Source organism: Coregonus clupeaformis, chromosome 6 (genome assembly GCF_020615455.1).
Source record: "Coregonus clupeaformis isolate EN_2021a chromosome 6, ASM2061545v1, whole genome shotgun sequence".
In the NCBI taxonomy this organism is placed as follows: Eukaryota; Metazoa; Chordata; class Actinopteri; order Salmoniformes; family Salmonidae; genus Coregonus; species Coregonus clupeaformis.
The window spans coordinates 7,580,811-7,594,923 of NC_059197.1; the positions used below are offsets into that span (position 1 = coordinate 7,580,811).

The 14,113-nt window shown below is 46.1% G+C and overlaps 1 long non-coding RNA gene across 1 annotated transcript in view; it reads right to left on the reverse strand.

The window, feature by feature from the left end:
- Nucleotides 1-1,198: 1,198 nt before the first annotated feature.
- Nucleotides 1,199-14,113, reverse strand: part of LOC121568212 — a 35,326-nt gene continuing 22,411 nt past the window's right edge. Inside the window, exon 4 of the long non-coding RNA XR_006001210.1 lies at nt 1,199-1,233. This is a non-coding gene — a long non-coding RNA (uncharacterized LOC121568212). The remainder of the gene's footprint in view (nt 1,234-14,113) is intronic.

Consider the following 14,113-nt stretch of genomic DNA (forward strand, 5'->3'; position numbering starts at 1 on the left):
AAAGGGTTGGTCAGTTGTGTCCATAATTTATTTGGATTTATCTACATTTGGTAATTTGGGTATGAGGTTGATGTAGGAGGTCTATACACTGCTAAATGTATAGTACTTTGGATTAAGAATGCATTGAGAATATGATCTGTAGTTATTCTCATGATGAGGAAGTTAATACTAGAATTCAGGAAAGTTATACTGTATGTTAATATAAGTGTTCATTCTGACAGTGGTAATGTGTGCTAAGTTGAGGGTTTTTAACTTTGAGTGATAAGACCAATGTGAATCCCTAAGCATTGTCATTCTAAATTTAGTTGGAATAATTAGTTTGGTTTTGGTTATGATGTTTAAGATGAATGAGTGATTTAAGTAAGTCATTAGTATATATTAGTACCTAAAGATGTTGAAACTATTTTCAGCATACCATGGTATTGATATGGGACTATGAAATCCCAGAGAGGGGGGAATTATGTGTATTTTTACATTGAAAGGGTTAAACATTGGTAAATATGTGTTGCTAGGCAAGAACTTAATTGGTTCCTATCATGGGGTTCGGTGTTTATGCTATTTTCATCTGATCTGACCTTGGGTTGAATTCCTAAGTAATCCAAGGCTGTACTGATTTATCAGTATAACGAGTGTCAGTGTAATGCGGTGGATCGAAGTCAGGCGCAGGACACAGAACTCGAGGAAACGTACTTTACTGAACTAGAGTAAAGAAAACAACACAGCAATACCTTCACGCAGGAAGGAACTAACCCGCTCACCAAACGACACACGAAACGAAAAACAACCACGCATAAGACACATTGGGAGCACCTGGGTTAAATAGGGTAGGCGTGATTACACAAATGGGAAACAGGTGTGTGACATAGACAACAGGTGCAACATAGACACATATAACATAGATCGGCAGTCTGCCCGAGCAAGGAGGAGGGGCAGCCTCGGCAAAATCCGTGACAGTACCCCCCTCGGGGACGGCCAGGAGGACGCGGTGCGGGGCGAGTCGGATGACTACGGTGGAAATCCCTCAACATGGAGGGATCGAGGATGTCCCCAGAACCGCTCCTCCGGACCGTCGGACCGTACCCTTCCCACTCCACAAGATACTGCAGGCCTCCCACCCGACGCCTCGAATCTAAGATGGAATGGACCGAGTACGCCAGTTCCCCCTCAATGTCCAGTGGGGGCGGAGGGACCTCCCGTATCTCAGACTCCTGGAGTGGACCAGCTACCAACGGCCTGAGGAGAGACAAATGGAACGAGGGGTTAATACGATACTCAGGAGGAAGCTGTAACCTATAACATACCTCGTTCAATCTCCTCAGGACTTTGAAAGGCCCCACAAACCGCCGACCCAGCTTCCAGCAGGGCAGGCGAAGGGGCAGGTTTCGGGTCAAGAGCCAGACCCGGTCCCCCGGTGCATACACCAGAGCCTCACTGCAGTGGCGGTCGGAGCTCGCCTTCTGCCTCCCGATGGCCCGCTGCAGGCGCACATGGGCAGCGTTCCAGGTCATCCACCGCAGGTGCCTCGATCTGGCTCTGATGCAAAGGTGCCAGAACCGGCTGATAACCTAATACACACTGGAAAGGAGTAAGGTTAGTGAGTGAGTTTTGGGCTATCTCTGCCCAGGGGAGGAACGCCGACCACTCCCCCCGCCGGTCCTGGCAATACGACCTCAGAAACCTACCCACCTCCTGGTTGACTCTCTCCACCTGCCCGTTACTTTAGGGGTGAAACCCTAAGGTAAGGCTGACCGAGACTCCCAGACGTTCCATGAACGCCCTCCAAACCCTCGAGGTGAACTGGGAACCCCGGTTGATCCACAACGACCAGGATCATGGTATTCCCTTGTGAGGGAGGAAGATCCGTCACGAAATCCAACGATAGGTGGGACCATGGTCGTTGTGGAACGGGTAGGGGTTGCAATTTCCCTCTGGGCAGGTGTCTAGGAGCCTTACACTGGGCGCACACCGATCAGGAAGAAACATAAACCCTCACGTCCTTAGCTAAGGTGGGCCACCAGTACGTCCCACTAAGACAATGCACTGTAGATCAACCGATCGCGGACCTCCAGCGGAACGTACACACGACCCTCTGGACACTGGGGAGGAGTGAGTTCGTTACGCAACACCGGCTCGATGTCCGCGTCCACTTCCCACACCACCGGTGCCACCAGACACGACCCCAGAAGTATGGGAGTGGGCTCCACGGAACTCTCCTCCGTGTCATACAGTCGGGACAGAGCATCTGCCCTAGCATTCTGGGAGCCTGGCCTGTACGAAAGGGTGAAACAAAACCGGGTGAGAAACATTGACCACCTTGCCTGGCGAGGGTTTAATCTCTTCGCCGCCCGGATGTACTCCAGATTGCGGTGGTCAGTCAAAATGAGAAATGGGTGGTTAGCCCCCTCAAGCCAATGTCTCCACGTTTTCAGGGCTTGGACCACGGCCCGCAGCTCTCGGTCCCCCACATCATAGTTGCACTCCGCCGGACTGAGCGTCTTAGAAAAGAACGCACAGGGGCGGAGCTTGGGTGGTGTGCCCGAGCGCTGGGAAAGTACAGCACCTACCAGCCTCCGACGCGTCCACCTCAACCGTGAAGGACAAGAAGGGATCCGGATGAGCCAGCACTGGAGCCGAGGTAAACAGGCTCTTCAGACGATTGAAAGCCCTGTCTGCCTCAGCTGACCACCGCAAACGCACCGGTCCCCCCTTCAGCAATGAGGTAATGGGAGCCGCTACCTGACCAAAGCCCCGGATAAAACTCCGGTAGTAATTGGCAAATCCCAAAAATTGCTGCACCTCCTTCACCGTGGTTGGAGTCGGCCAATTTCGCACGGCCGAAATGCGGTCACTCTCCATTTTCACCCCAGACGCGGACATGTGGTACCCTAGGAAGGAGATGGACTCCTGAAAGAACAAGCATTTCTCCGCCTTGGCATACAGGTCATGCTTCAACAGTCGTCCAAGTACCTTACGCACCAGGGACACATGCTCGGCCCGTGTAGCGGAGTATATGAGGATGTCATCAATATACACCACTACACCCTGACCGTGCAGATCTCTGAAAATCTCATCGACGAAGGCTTGGAAGACTGATGGAGCATTCATCAACCCGTATGGCATGACGAGGTACTCATAGTGTCCTGAGGTAGTGCTGAAAGCCGTCTTCCACTCATCTCCCTCCCGAATACGCACCAGATTGTACGGCATGCTCAGAAGGAATGTGCACTGTGGAGACCTGGTTTGGACTCTCCACCGTAGTAGCCCCCAAGGAAACCCCTACACACCTCCCCGAGCACTGACTGGACCATCCCTTGAGAGCCCTCTGTTGCCAGGAAATAGTGGGATCATGAGTGGTTAACCAGGAAGGTCCCAAAACCACAGGATACGCAGGAGAATCAATCAGATAGAGACTAATCCTCTCCTCATGACCCCACTGCGTCCTCATAGAGAGTGGTGCGGTAACCTCCCTGTTTAGACCTGACCCTAGCGGGCGACTATCTAATGTGTGGACAGGAAAAGGCACATCAACACGAACAGTAGGAATCCCTAACCTAAGAGAATATTGACGATCAATAAAATTCCCAGCTGCGCCTGAATCTACTAGCGCCTTATGCTGGGAATGAGGAGAAAACTCCGGAAACACAACCTCTATAAACAACTGACCAACAGGGAGCTCTGGGTGAGTCGGGTGCCTACTCACCTGAGATGGTCGACCAGTGCTCTGCTTACTGCCTCGACTCCCTGAAACCCTCCCCAGCACCGAACCGCAGTGTGTCCTCTCCGGCCACAGTTGGTGCAGGGGACGGCCCCTCTCCTGGTCTCCCTTAGTGCAGCACCTCCGAGCTCCATGGGGGTAGAGTCGGAGGTGCTGGGGGATGGAATGAATGAGCCCTGATCAGAACGTCCGCGGGTCTCCAACAGGTTATCCAGCCTGATGGATATCTCCACCAGTTGGTCCAGATTGAGATTAGTATCCCTGCAGGCCAGTTCCCGCCGAACGTCCTCCGTTAGGCTGCACCGATAGTGGTCGATCAGGGCCCTCTCATTCCATCCGGCGCTGGCTGCCGATGTCCTGAACTCCAGCGCAAAATCCTGGGCGCTCCTCCTCTCCTGTCGTAGGTGGAACATACGCTCGCCCGCTGCTCTCCCCTCTGGTGGATGATTGAATACCGCCTGGAAGCGGCGGGTGAACTCCTCGTAGCGGACCGATGCAGATTGCCAGATGGTGAAGCGTGATTCATCACTACAGAGAACGCGTTTACACTGCTCCAGAGTCAAATGGCGGCGAGCTTCACACCACACCACTCCAGCCAATGCTTTGCATTGCGCATGGTGATCTTAGGCTTGTGTGCAGCTGTTCGGCAATGGAAACCCATTTCATGAAGCTCCCGATGAACAGTTCTTGTGCTGACGTTGCTTCCAGAGGCAGTTTGGAACTCTGTAGTGAGTGTTGCAACTGAGGACAGACGATTTGTGCGCGCAACGCGCTTCAGAACTCAGCGGTCCCGTTCTGTGAGCTTGTGTGGCCTACCTCATTGCGGCTGAGCCGTTGTTGCTCCTAGACGTTTCGACTTCACAATAACAGCACTTACAGTTGACCGCGGCAGCTCTAGCAGGGCAGATATTTGACGACCTGACTTGTTTTGGGGTGGCATCCTATGGCGGTGCCAAGTTGAAAGTCAATGAGCTCTTCAAATGTTTGTCTATGGAGATTGCATGGCTGTGTGCTCGATTTTATACACCTGTCAGCAATGGGTGTGGCTGAAATAGCCGGATACACCAATTTGAAGGGATGTCCACATACTTTTGTATATACAGTTGAAGTCGGAAGTTTACATGCACTTAGGTTGGAGTCATTAAAACTTGTTTTTCAACCACTCCACACATTTCTTGTTAACAAATGATAGTTTTGGCAAATCGTTTAGGACATCCTTTTTGTGCATGACACAAGTCTAGTTTCCAACAATTGTTTACAGACAGATTATTTCACTATTTCATAATTCACTGTATCACAATTCCAGTGTGTCAGAATTTACATACAAGTTGACTGTGCTTTTAATCAGCTTGGAAAATTCAGGAAAATTATGTCATGGCTTTAGAAGCTTTTGATAGGCTAATTGACGTCATTTGAGTCAATTGCAGGTGTACCTGTGGATGTCCTTCAAGGCCTACCTTCAAACTCAGTGCCTCTTTGCTTGACATCATGGGAAAATCCAAAGAAATCAGCCAAGACCTCAGAAAAAAAAATGTAGACCTCCACAAGTCTGGTTCATCCTTGGGAGAAATTTCCAAACGCCTGAAGGTACCACGTTCATCTGTAAAAACAATAGTACGCATGTATAAACACCATGGGACCACGCAGCCGTCATACCGCTCAGGAAGGAGACGTGTTCTGTCTCCTAGAGATGAACATACTTTGGTGCAAAAAGTACAAATCAATCCCAGAACAACAGCAAAGGACCTTGTGAAGATGCTGGAGGAAATAGGTACAAAAGTATCTATATCCACAGTAAAACAAGTCCTATATCGACATAACCTAAAAGGCCGCTCAGCAAGGAAGAAGCCACTGCTCCAAAACCGCCATTAAAAAGGCCAGACTACGGTTTGCAACTACACATGGGGACAAAGATCGTACTTTTTGGAGAAATTTCCTCTGGTCTGATGAAACAAAAATAGAACTGTTTGGCCATACTGACCATTGTTATGTTTGGAGGAAAAATGGGAATGCTTGCAAGCCGAAGAACACCATCCCAACCGTGAAGCACGGGGGTGGCAGCATCATGCAGTGGGGGTGCTTTGCTGCAGGAGGGACTGGTGCACTTCACAAAATAAATGGCATCATGAGGAAGGAAAATTATGTGGATATATTGAAGCAACATCTCAAGACATCAGTCAGGAAGTTAAAGCTTGGTCGCAAATGGGTCTTCCAAATGGACAATGACCCCAAGCATACTTCCAAAGTTGTGGCAAAATGGCTTAAGGACAACAAAGTCAAGGTATTGGAGTGGCCATCACAAAGCCCTGACCTCTATCCTATAGAACATTTGTGTACTTTGCTCCATTCATCTTTCCATTGATCCTGACTAGTCTCCCAGTCTCTGCCTCTGAAAAACATCCCCATAGCATGATGCGGCCACCACCATGCTTCACCGTAGGGATGGTGCCTTTTGTCAAACTCCAAGCGGGCTGTCTTGTGCCTTTTACTGAGGAGTGGCTTCCGTCTGGCCACTCTACCATAAAGGCCTGATTGGTGGAATGCTGCAGAGATGGAACTCCGGAGCTCTGTCAGAGTGACCATCGGTTTCTTGGTCGCATCCCTGACCAAGACCCTTCTCCCCCGATTGCTCAGTTTGGCCGGGCGGCCAGCTCTAGGAAGAGTCTTGGTGGTTTCAAACTTCTTCATTTTAAGAATGATGGAGGCCACTGTGTTCTTGGGGACCTTCAATGCTGCAGAAATGTTTTGGTACACTTCCCCAGATCTGTGCCTCGACACAATCCTGTCTCGGAGCGCTATGGACAATTCCTTTGACCTCATGGCTTGGTTTTTGCTCTGACGTGCGCTGTCAACTGTGGGACCTTATATAGACAAGTGTGTGCCTTTCCAAATCATGTCCAATCAATTGAATTTACCACCGGTGGACTCCAATCAAGTTGTAGAAACATCTCATGGAAACAGGATGCACCTGAGCTCAATTTCGAGTCTCATAGCAAAGGGTCTGAATACTTATGTAAATAAGATATTTAGTATTTTATTTTATACATTTGCAAAAAAATGTAAAAACCTGTTTTCACTTTGCCATTATGGGGTATTGTGTGTGTATGTTTTAATCAATTTTAGAATAATGCTGTAACGTAACAAAATGTGGACAAAGGGAAGGGATCTGAATACTTTCCGAAGGCGCGCACACACACACACACACACACACACACACACACACACACACACAGTGGCTGTGAATTTAGACACACGTTTCAATGGATCTGGAAGTTGTTTATATAGGACCTGGTTTAATATGTCTCGATGACATCACCTGTGTGGGTTTAGAGATCTGGAGGATGATTGGCTCCCTCCCTGATCAGAATGTCCGCATGCCTCGCTCTCAAACCCACTTACATGAGACAGATAAGAGTTCTGGGGTACGAGGGTGGACGCATGAGTGACAGCCACGCTTCCCCTACTATATAAACACTACGCCTGTCCGAATACCCGTACTTGCATTCTAAATAGTACTGATCGGGTATGAGTATGAGTATGCTTTAAATGCCAGAATGTCACACTTATTTAGGCTTTTCAACAAGTACGGATACGCTGCATCAGATAAGGGCCAAGGCAGCAGCTGCTCTTCCTAGGGTTCAGCAAAATTAATGCAGTTATACATTTTGAAAACATTACAATGCGGTAGCTTAGTGGGTAAGAGCGTTGTGCCAGTAACCGAAAGGTCGCTGGTTCTAATCCCAGAGCCGACTAGGTGAAAAATCTGTCGATGTGCCCTTGAGCAAGGCACTTAACCCTAATTGCTCCTGTAAGTCGCTCTGGATAAGAGCGTCTGCTAAATGACAAAAAAAACAAAAAAAAAAAACATTCATAACAGATTTCACAACATATTAACTGTGTGCCCTCAGGCCTCTACTCTACTACCACATATTTATGAACACAAAATGATGTGATGTGATGTGGAATAGAGTTCCATGTAGTCATGGCCCTATGTAGTACTGTGCGCCTCCCATAGTCTGTTCTTGACTTGGGGATTGTGAAGAGACCTCTTGTGGCATGTCTTGTGGGGTATGCATGGGTGTCCGAGCTGTGTGCCAGTAGTTAAAACAGACAGCTCGGTGCATTCAACATGTCAATGCCTCTCACAAATACAAGTAGTGATGCTTTGAGCCAGGAGAGATTTACATGAATATTATTCATGTTAGCTCTCTGTGTACTGCCAAGGGCCAGCCGTGCTGCCCTGTTCTGAGCCAATTGAAATTTTCCCAAGTCCCTCTTCGTGGCACCTGACCACACGACTGAACAGTAGTCCAGGTGCGACAAAACTAGGGCCTGTAGGACCTGCCTTGTTGACAGTGCTGTTAAGAATGCAGAGCAGCGCTTTATTAAAAGACAGACTTCTCAACATCCTAGCTACTGTTGTATGAATATGTTTTGACCATGACAGTATACAATCCAGGGTAACTCCAAGCAATTTAGTCTCCTCAACTTGCTAAATTTCCTAATTGAAAATGCTTAAACTGCACATATATTCAGTCAACCATACAGCTCCACTGAAATTTCTCAATTGATCATTCTTAAACTCGTGTTTTTTAATTCAATTTCAATGGACATGGACAAAACTTCCTTTCCTAAAATGCAATTGTCCATTTCAAATTGAATAGAAGCACTCAAAACTACAGTAGTACACACTATGTGTAACTGTCTCTTCTCTCTCTCTCCCTAGTCTCTCAACATTCTCCTCTCTCTCTCGCTCTCTCTCTCTCTCTGTCTCTCTCTTTCTCTCGCTCTCCCTCTCATTCATCCACTCTGTTCAGAATACAATGGACAGGACGATACAGGATGCACTCTAGACACAACCAGCCTGAAATACCGTCCTGCTACAGATCTCAGACCTGCGCACAGACACAGGTCATGTCAAACGCAAAGTACAGCCACAAACCAGGATCAGGCCATAAATTAAAATAATTATTTAATTTACATTTTTTCAGGGGAAATCCCTTTGAGACCAGGGTCTCCTTTTCAAAGGTACCCTGAGCACAGCAATCCAACAATCCAACAAAAAGGGAGTAATGATGTGATCTGCGGGACTTTAGTGAGGACCAGCCGAACTTCTGATAAAGGATGCAGTGATGAGTATAAAACCTGTCACTTGTGATAAAGCGAAGTGCGCTAAAGTAGACTGCATCCAAAGGTTTGAGTTTGGTGTCAGCTGCATTTTGATAAATGGTGTCACCATAGTCCAAAACTGGCAGGAAAGTTGATTGTACAATCTGCTTCCTAATGTTTAGAGAGGGGCAAAATCTATTTCTAAAAAAGACACCCACTTACCGCATTAAAATCTTACTGCATTTACAGTAACTAACCACACAACACATGGGTCCTTTCAGTCATTGGCAGTCATGCAGTAAAAATGATCAACTTTAGAATTCTTCATTCATTGAAGTAATTCATTAAAGTTCAATCATAATGAATTAATGCAAAATGACAGGCCCATATATCTTATCTGCATCAAGTGGTATGTTGACACCTGAAACCACACAAAATAGCCATTGGGAAAGAGTTTCAAGCAGTATCAGCCACTTGTACTGTTGCCATGGGCACTGTCTGGAAGGAGCTCAGGCATAAAGACATAATGTGGCAGTAAAGATTCTGGAAGATTTATATAACGCTCCATTCATTGAATTATATGGGTACAATATGGGTCTGATAAAAAATTGCTAATTTACTATATTTAAAATGCTTAATATGAAAATGCTTAAACTGCACATATTTTCAGTCAACCATACAGCTCCACTGAAATTTCTCAATTGACCATTCTTCTTCTCGTGTTTTTCTATTCAATGTCAAAGGACATGGACAAATCTACCTTTCCTAAAATGCAATTGTCCATTTGTGTAACTCTCTCTTTTCTCTCTCCCTAGTCTCTCACCCCTCTCCTCTCCTCTCTCTATCTCTCTCTCAGTCTCTCTCTCTCCCTCTCCCTTTCTCTCGCTCTCCGTCTCATTCAACCACTCTGATCAGAATACAATGGACAGGATGAAACAGGATGCACTCTAGACACAACCAGCATGAAATACTGACCTGCTACAGATCTCAGGCCTGTGCACAGACACAGATCATGTCACGCGCACGCACACAAACACACTCAATGCAGGTATATGGAACGAGAAGGCTATAAGCACTGTTCTGCTATGCCTAGAGGGACTCCTTTGCGATGGATTGTTTGTGTTGATGGTGTTACCACATTCCGGTGGGGTTGTGTAAACCCAGCGCCGGCCAGGCATGCAGACAGAGGCGCAGTTATCTCTCCTTTTGATTTAAGATTAGCCTCCAACTCTCATTGCTTGGTTTTCATATGCAAAAAAAGAATGTGCACGCATATCCATGAGACGTTCTATCTAGGTTTAGAAGTAATGTTCTGTATCCATCTAACACATGCACACACACACACACACACACACACACACACACACACACACACACACACACACACGTACTTGCAAATCTATCAAAGCATTTTGGATATGCATCTTGGATATGCAGTGTTTTGGTGGAAAGGGTTGTTTTATGTAATATTAATGAATACCCATACACCCTTTGCCCTGATACACCATCAAAACATTCAAAAAACAACATCTCATGTAATATGCCAACTCTCCAAGGCAACCCCTAGAGTGTGGCTTTACTTCCAGTCAGAGATTGATTAAGATATGGGCAAATGACAATGGCCAATGACAAATGAATGACAATGGCCCAAGGCCAATGAATGACATGACCAATGGCCAACTTAGCCTCGTACGAACCATCCTGATCTCGCAAGCTTACAGGATGGTTTGTACGAGGCTATGGCCAACTACCTGTTAGAAAAGAAAACCAGCATTACTTTGGCTCTTGAAAGCCAGAATTGTATAGCCATGCCCTTTTTATTTTTTAAATATTTTTTTATATTTGTGTTGTGCTGTATTTTAGTTTGTTTTACATTGTATCTGATTTTGATTCGATTTTGTCTTATGAACTGTAAATGTAGTGCTCCCTTGTGAAAGAGACCCTGGTCTCACTGGTGACTCCCTGTTCAAATAAAGGTAAAAAAAAAAGAGCTGTGGTGGGGGAGAGACAAAAGGGACTTTTTCGACCAACATTACCATAATGCATTGAGCATTGAGAAAAGCTGAGTGTCGAGCAGACTGCGTCCCTTTCTCCTGAAGTGTACACACGTACACTTCTCCCTACAAATGTAGAAGCATTTGATTTGTGTAGGCATGGGCTAGAGCATGGTTTCCCAAACTTGCATTTTTGTCCCCCTCAGTTTTATCATTGGAATGTGATACAAAACGAGGCAACGTGTGCTTTAGGACCATGCGGACACTTCCGAGCGATCGGGTAGGCTGTTTGGAGTGTTTATCCGACTGGATAAAAAATATACAGTGAGGGAAAAAAGTATTTGATCCCCTGCTGATATTGTACGTTTGCCCACTGACAAAGAAATTATCAGTCTATAATTTTAATGGTAGGTTTATTTGAACAGTGAGAGACAGAATAACAACAAAAAAATCCAGAAAAACGCATGTCAAAAATGTTATACATTGATTTGCATTTTAATGAGGGAAATAAGTATTTGACCCCTCTGCAAAACATGACTTAGTACTTGGTGGCAAAACCCTTGTTGGCAATCACAGAGGTCAGATGTTTCTTGTAGATGGCCACCAGGTTTGCACACATCTCAGGAGGGATTTTGTCCCACTCCTCTTTGCAGATCTTCTCCAAGTCATTAAGGTTTCGAGGCTGACGTTTGGCAACTCGAACCTTCAGCTCCCCTCCACAGATTTTCTATGGGATTAAGGTCTGGAGACTGGCTAGGCCACTCCAGGACCTTAATGTGCTTCTTCTTGAGCCACTCCTTTGTTGCCTTGGCCGTGTGTTTTGGGTCATTGTCATGCTGGAATACCCATCCACGACCCATTTTCAATGCCCTGGCTGAGGGAAGGAGGTTCTCACCCATCGTCCCTTTGATGCGGTGAAGTTGTCCTGTCCCCTTAGCAGAAAAACACCCCCAAAGCATAATGTTTCCACCTCCATGTTTGACGGTGGGGATGGTGTTCTTGGGGTCATAGGCAGCATTCCTCCTCCTCCAAACACGGCGAGTTGAGTTGATGCCAAAGAGCTCGATTTTGGTCTCATCTGACCACAACACTTTCACCCAGTTCTCCTCTGAATCATTCAGATGTTCATTGGCAAACTTCAGACGGGCCTGTATATGTGCTTTCTTGAGCAGGGGGACCTTGCGGGCGCTGCAGGATTTCAGTCCTTCACGGCGTAGTGTGTTACGAATTGTTTTCTTGGTGTCTATGGTCCCAGCTGCCTTGATATCATTGCTTGTAGCCCATTCCAGCCTTGTGTAGGTCTACAATCTTGTCCCTCACATCCTTGGAGAGCTCTTTGGTCTTGGCCATGGTGGAGAGTTTGGAATCTGATTGATTGATTGCTTCTGTGAACAGGTGTCTTTTATACAGGTAACAAGCTGAGATTAGGAGCACTCCCTTTAAGAGTGTGCTCCTAATCTCAGCTCGTTACCTGTATAAAAGACACCTGGGAGCCAGAAATCTTTCTGATTGAGAGGGGGTCAAATACTTATTTCCCTAATTAAAATGCAAATCAATTTATAACATTTTTGACATGCGTTTTTCTGGATTTTTGTGTTGTTATTCTGTCTCTCACAGTTCAAATAAACGTACCATTAAAATTATAGACTGATCATTTCTTTGTCAGTGGGCAAACGTACAAAATCAGCCGGGGATCAAATACTTTTTTCCCTCACTTTATATACAGTACCAGTCAAGAGTTTGGACACACCTACTCATTCAAGGGTTTTTCTTTATTTTGACTATTATTCTATAATGTAGAAAATAGTGAAGACATCAAAACTATGAAATAACACATATGGAATCGTGTAGTAACCAAAAAAGTGTTAAAGAAATGAAAATGTATTTTATATTTGAGATTCTTCAAATAGCCACCCTTTGCCTTGATGACAGCTTTGCAGACCCTTGGCATTTGCTCAACCAGCTTCATGAGGAATGCTTTTCCAACAGTCTTGAAGGAGTTCCCACATATGCTGAGCACTTGTTGGCTGCTTTTCCTTCACTCTGCGGCCCAACTCATCCCAAACCATCTCAATTGGGTTGAGGTCGGGTGATTGTGGAGGCCAGGTCATCTGATGCAGCACTACATCACTCTCCTTGGTCAAATAGCCCTTACACAGCCTGGAGGTGTGTTTTGGGTCATTGTCCTGTTGAAAAACAAATTATAGTCCCACTAAGCACAAACCAGATGCGATGGCATACCGCTGCAGAATGCTGTAGTAGCCATGCTGGTTAAGTGCCAACAACAAAGCACCATCACACCTCCTTCTCCATGCTTCACGGTGGTAACCACGCATGTGGAGATCACCCTTTCAAGTACTCTGCGTCTCACAAAGCACGGCGGTTGGAACCAGAAATCTCCAATTTGGACTCATCAGACCAACGGACAGATTTCCACTGGTCTAATGTCCATTGCTTGTATTTCTTGGACCAAGCAAGTCTCTTCTTCTTATTGATGTCCTTTAGTAGTGGTTTCTTTGCAGCAATCTGGCCATGAAGGCCTGATTCACGCAGTCTCCTCTGAACAGTTGATGTTGAGATGTGTGTGTTACTTGAACTCTGTGAAGCATTTATTTCAAATCAAATCAAATCAAATCAAATTTTATTGGTCACATGCGCCGAATACAACAGGTGCAGACATTACAGTGAAATGCTTACTTACAGACCTTAACCAACAGTGCATGTATTTTAAACAAAAAAAGTAAGAATAAAACAACAACAAAAAAAGTGTTGAGGAAAAAAGAGCAGAAGTAAAATAAAGTGACAGTAGGGAGGCTATATATACAGTAAAATAAAGTGACAGTAGGGAGGCTATATATACAGGGGGGTACCGTTGCAGAGTCAATGTGCGGGGGCACCGGCTAGTTGAGGTAGTTGAGGTAATATGTACATGTGGGTAGAGTTAAAGTGACTATGCATAAATACTTAACAGAGTAGCAGCAGCGTAAAAAGGATGGGGTGGGGGGGGCAGTGCAAATAGTCCGGGTAGCCATGATTAGCTGTTCAGGAGTCTTATGGCTTGGGGGTAGAAGCTGTTGAGAAGTCTTTTGGACCTAGACTTGGCACTCCGGTACCGCTTGCCGTGCGGTAGCAGAGAGAACAGTCTATGACTAGGGTGGCTGGAGTCTTTGACAATTTTGAGGGCCTTCCTCTGACACCGCCTGGTATAGAGGTCCTGGATGGCAGGAAGCTTGGCCCCAGTGATGTACTGGGCCGTACGCACTACCCTCTGTAGTGCCTTGCGGTCAGAGGCCAA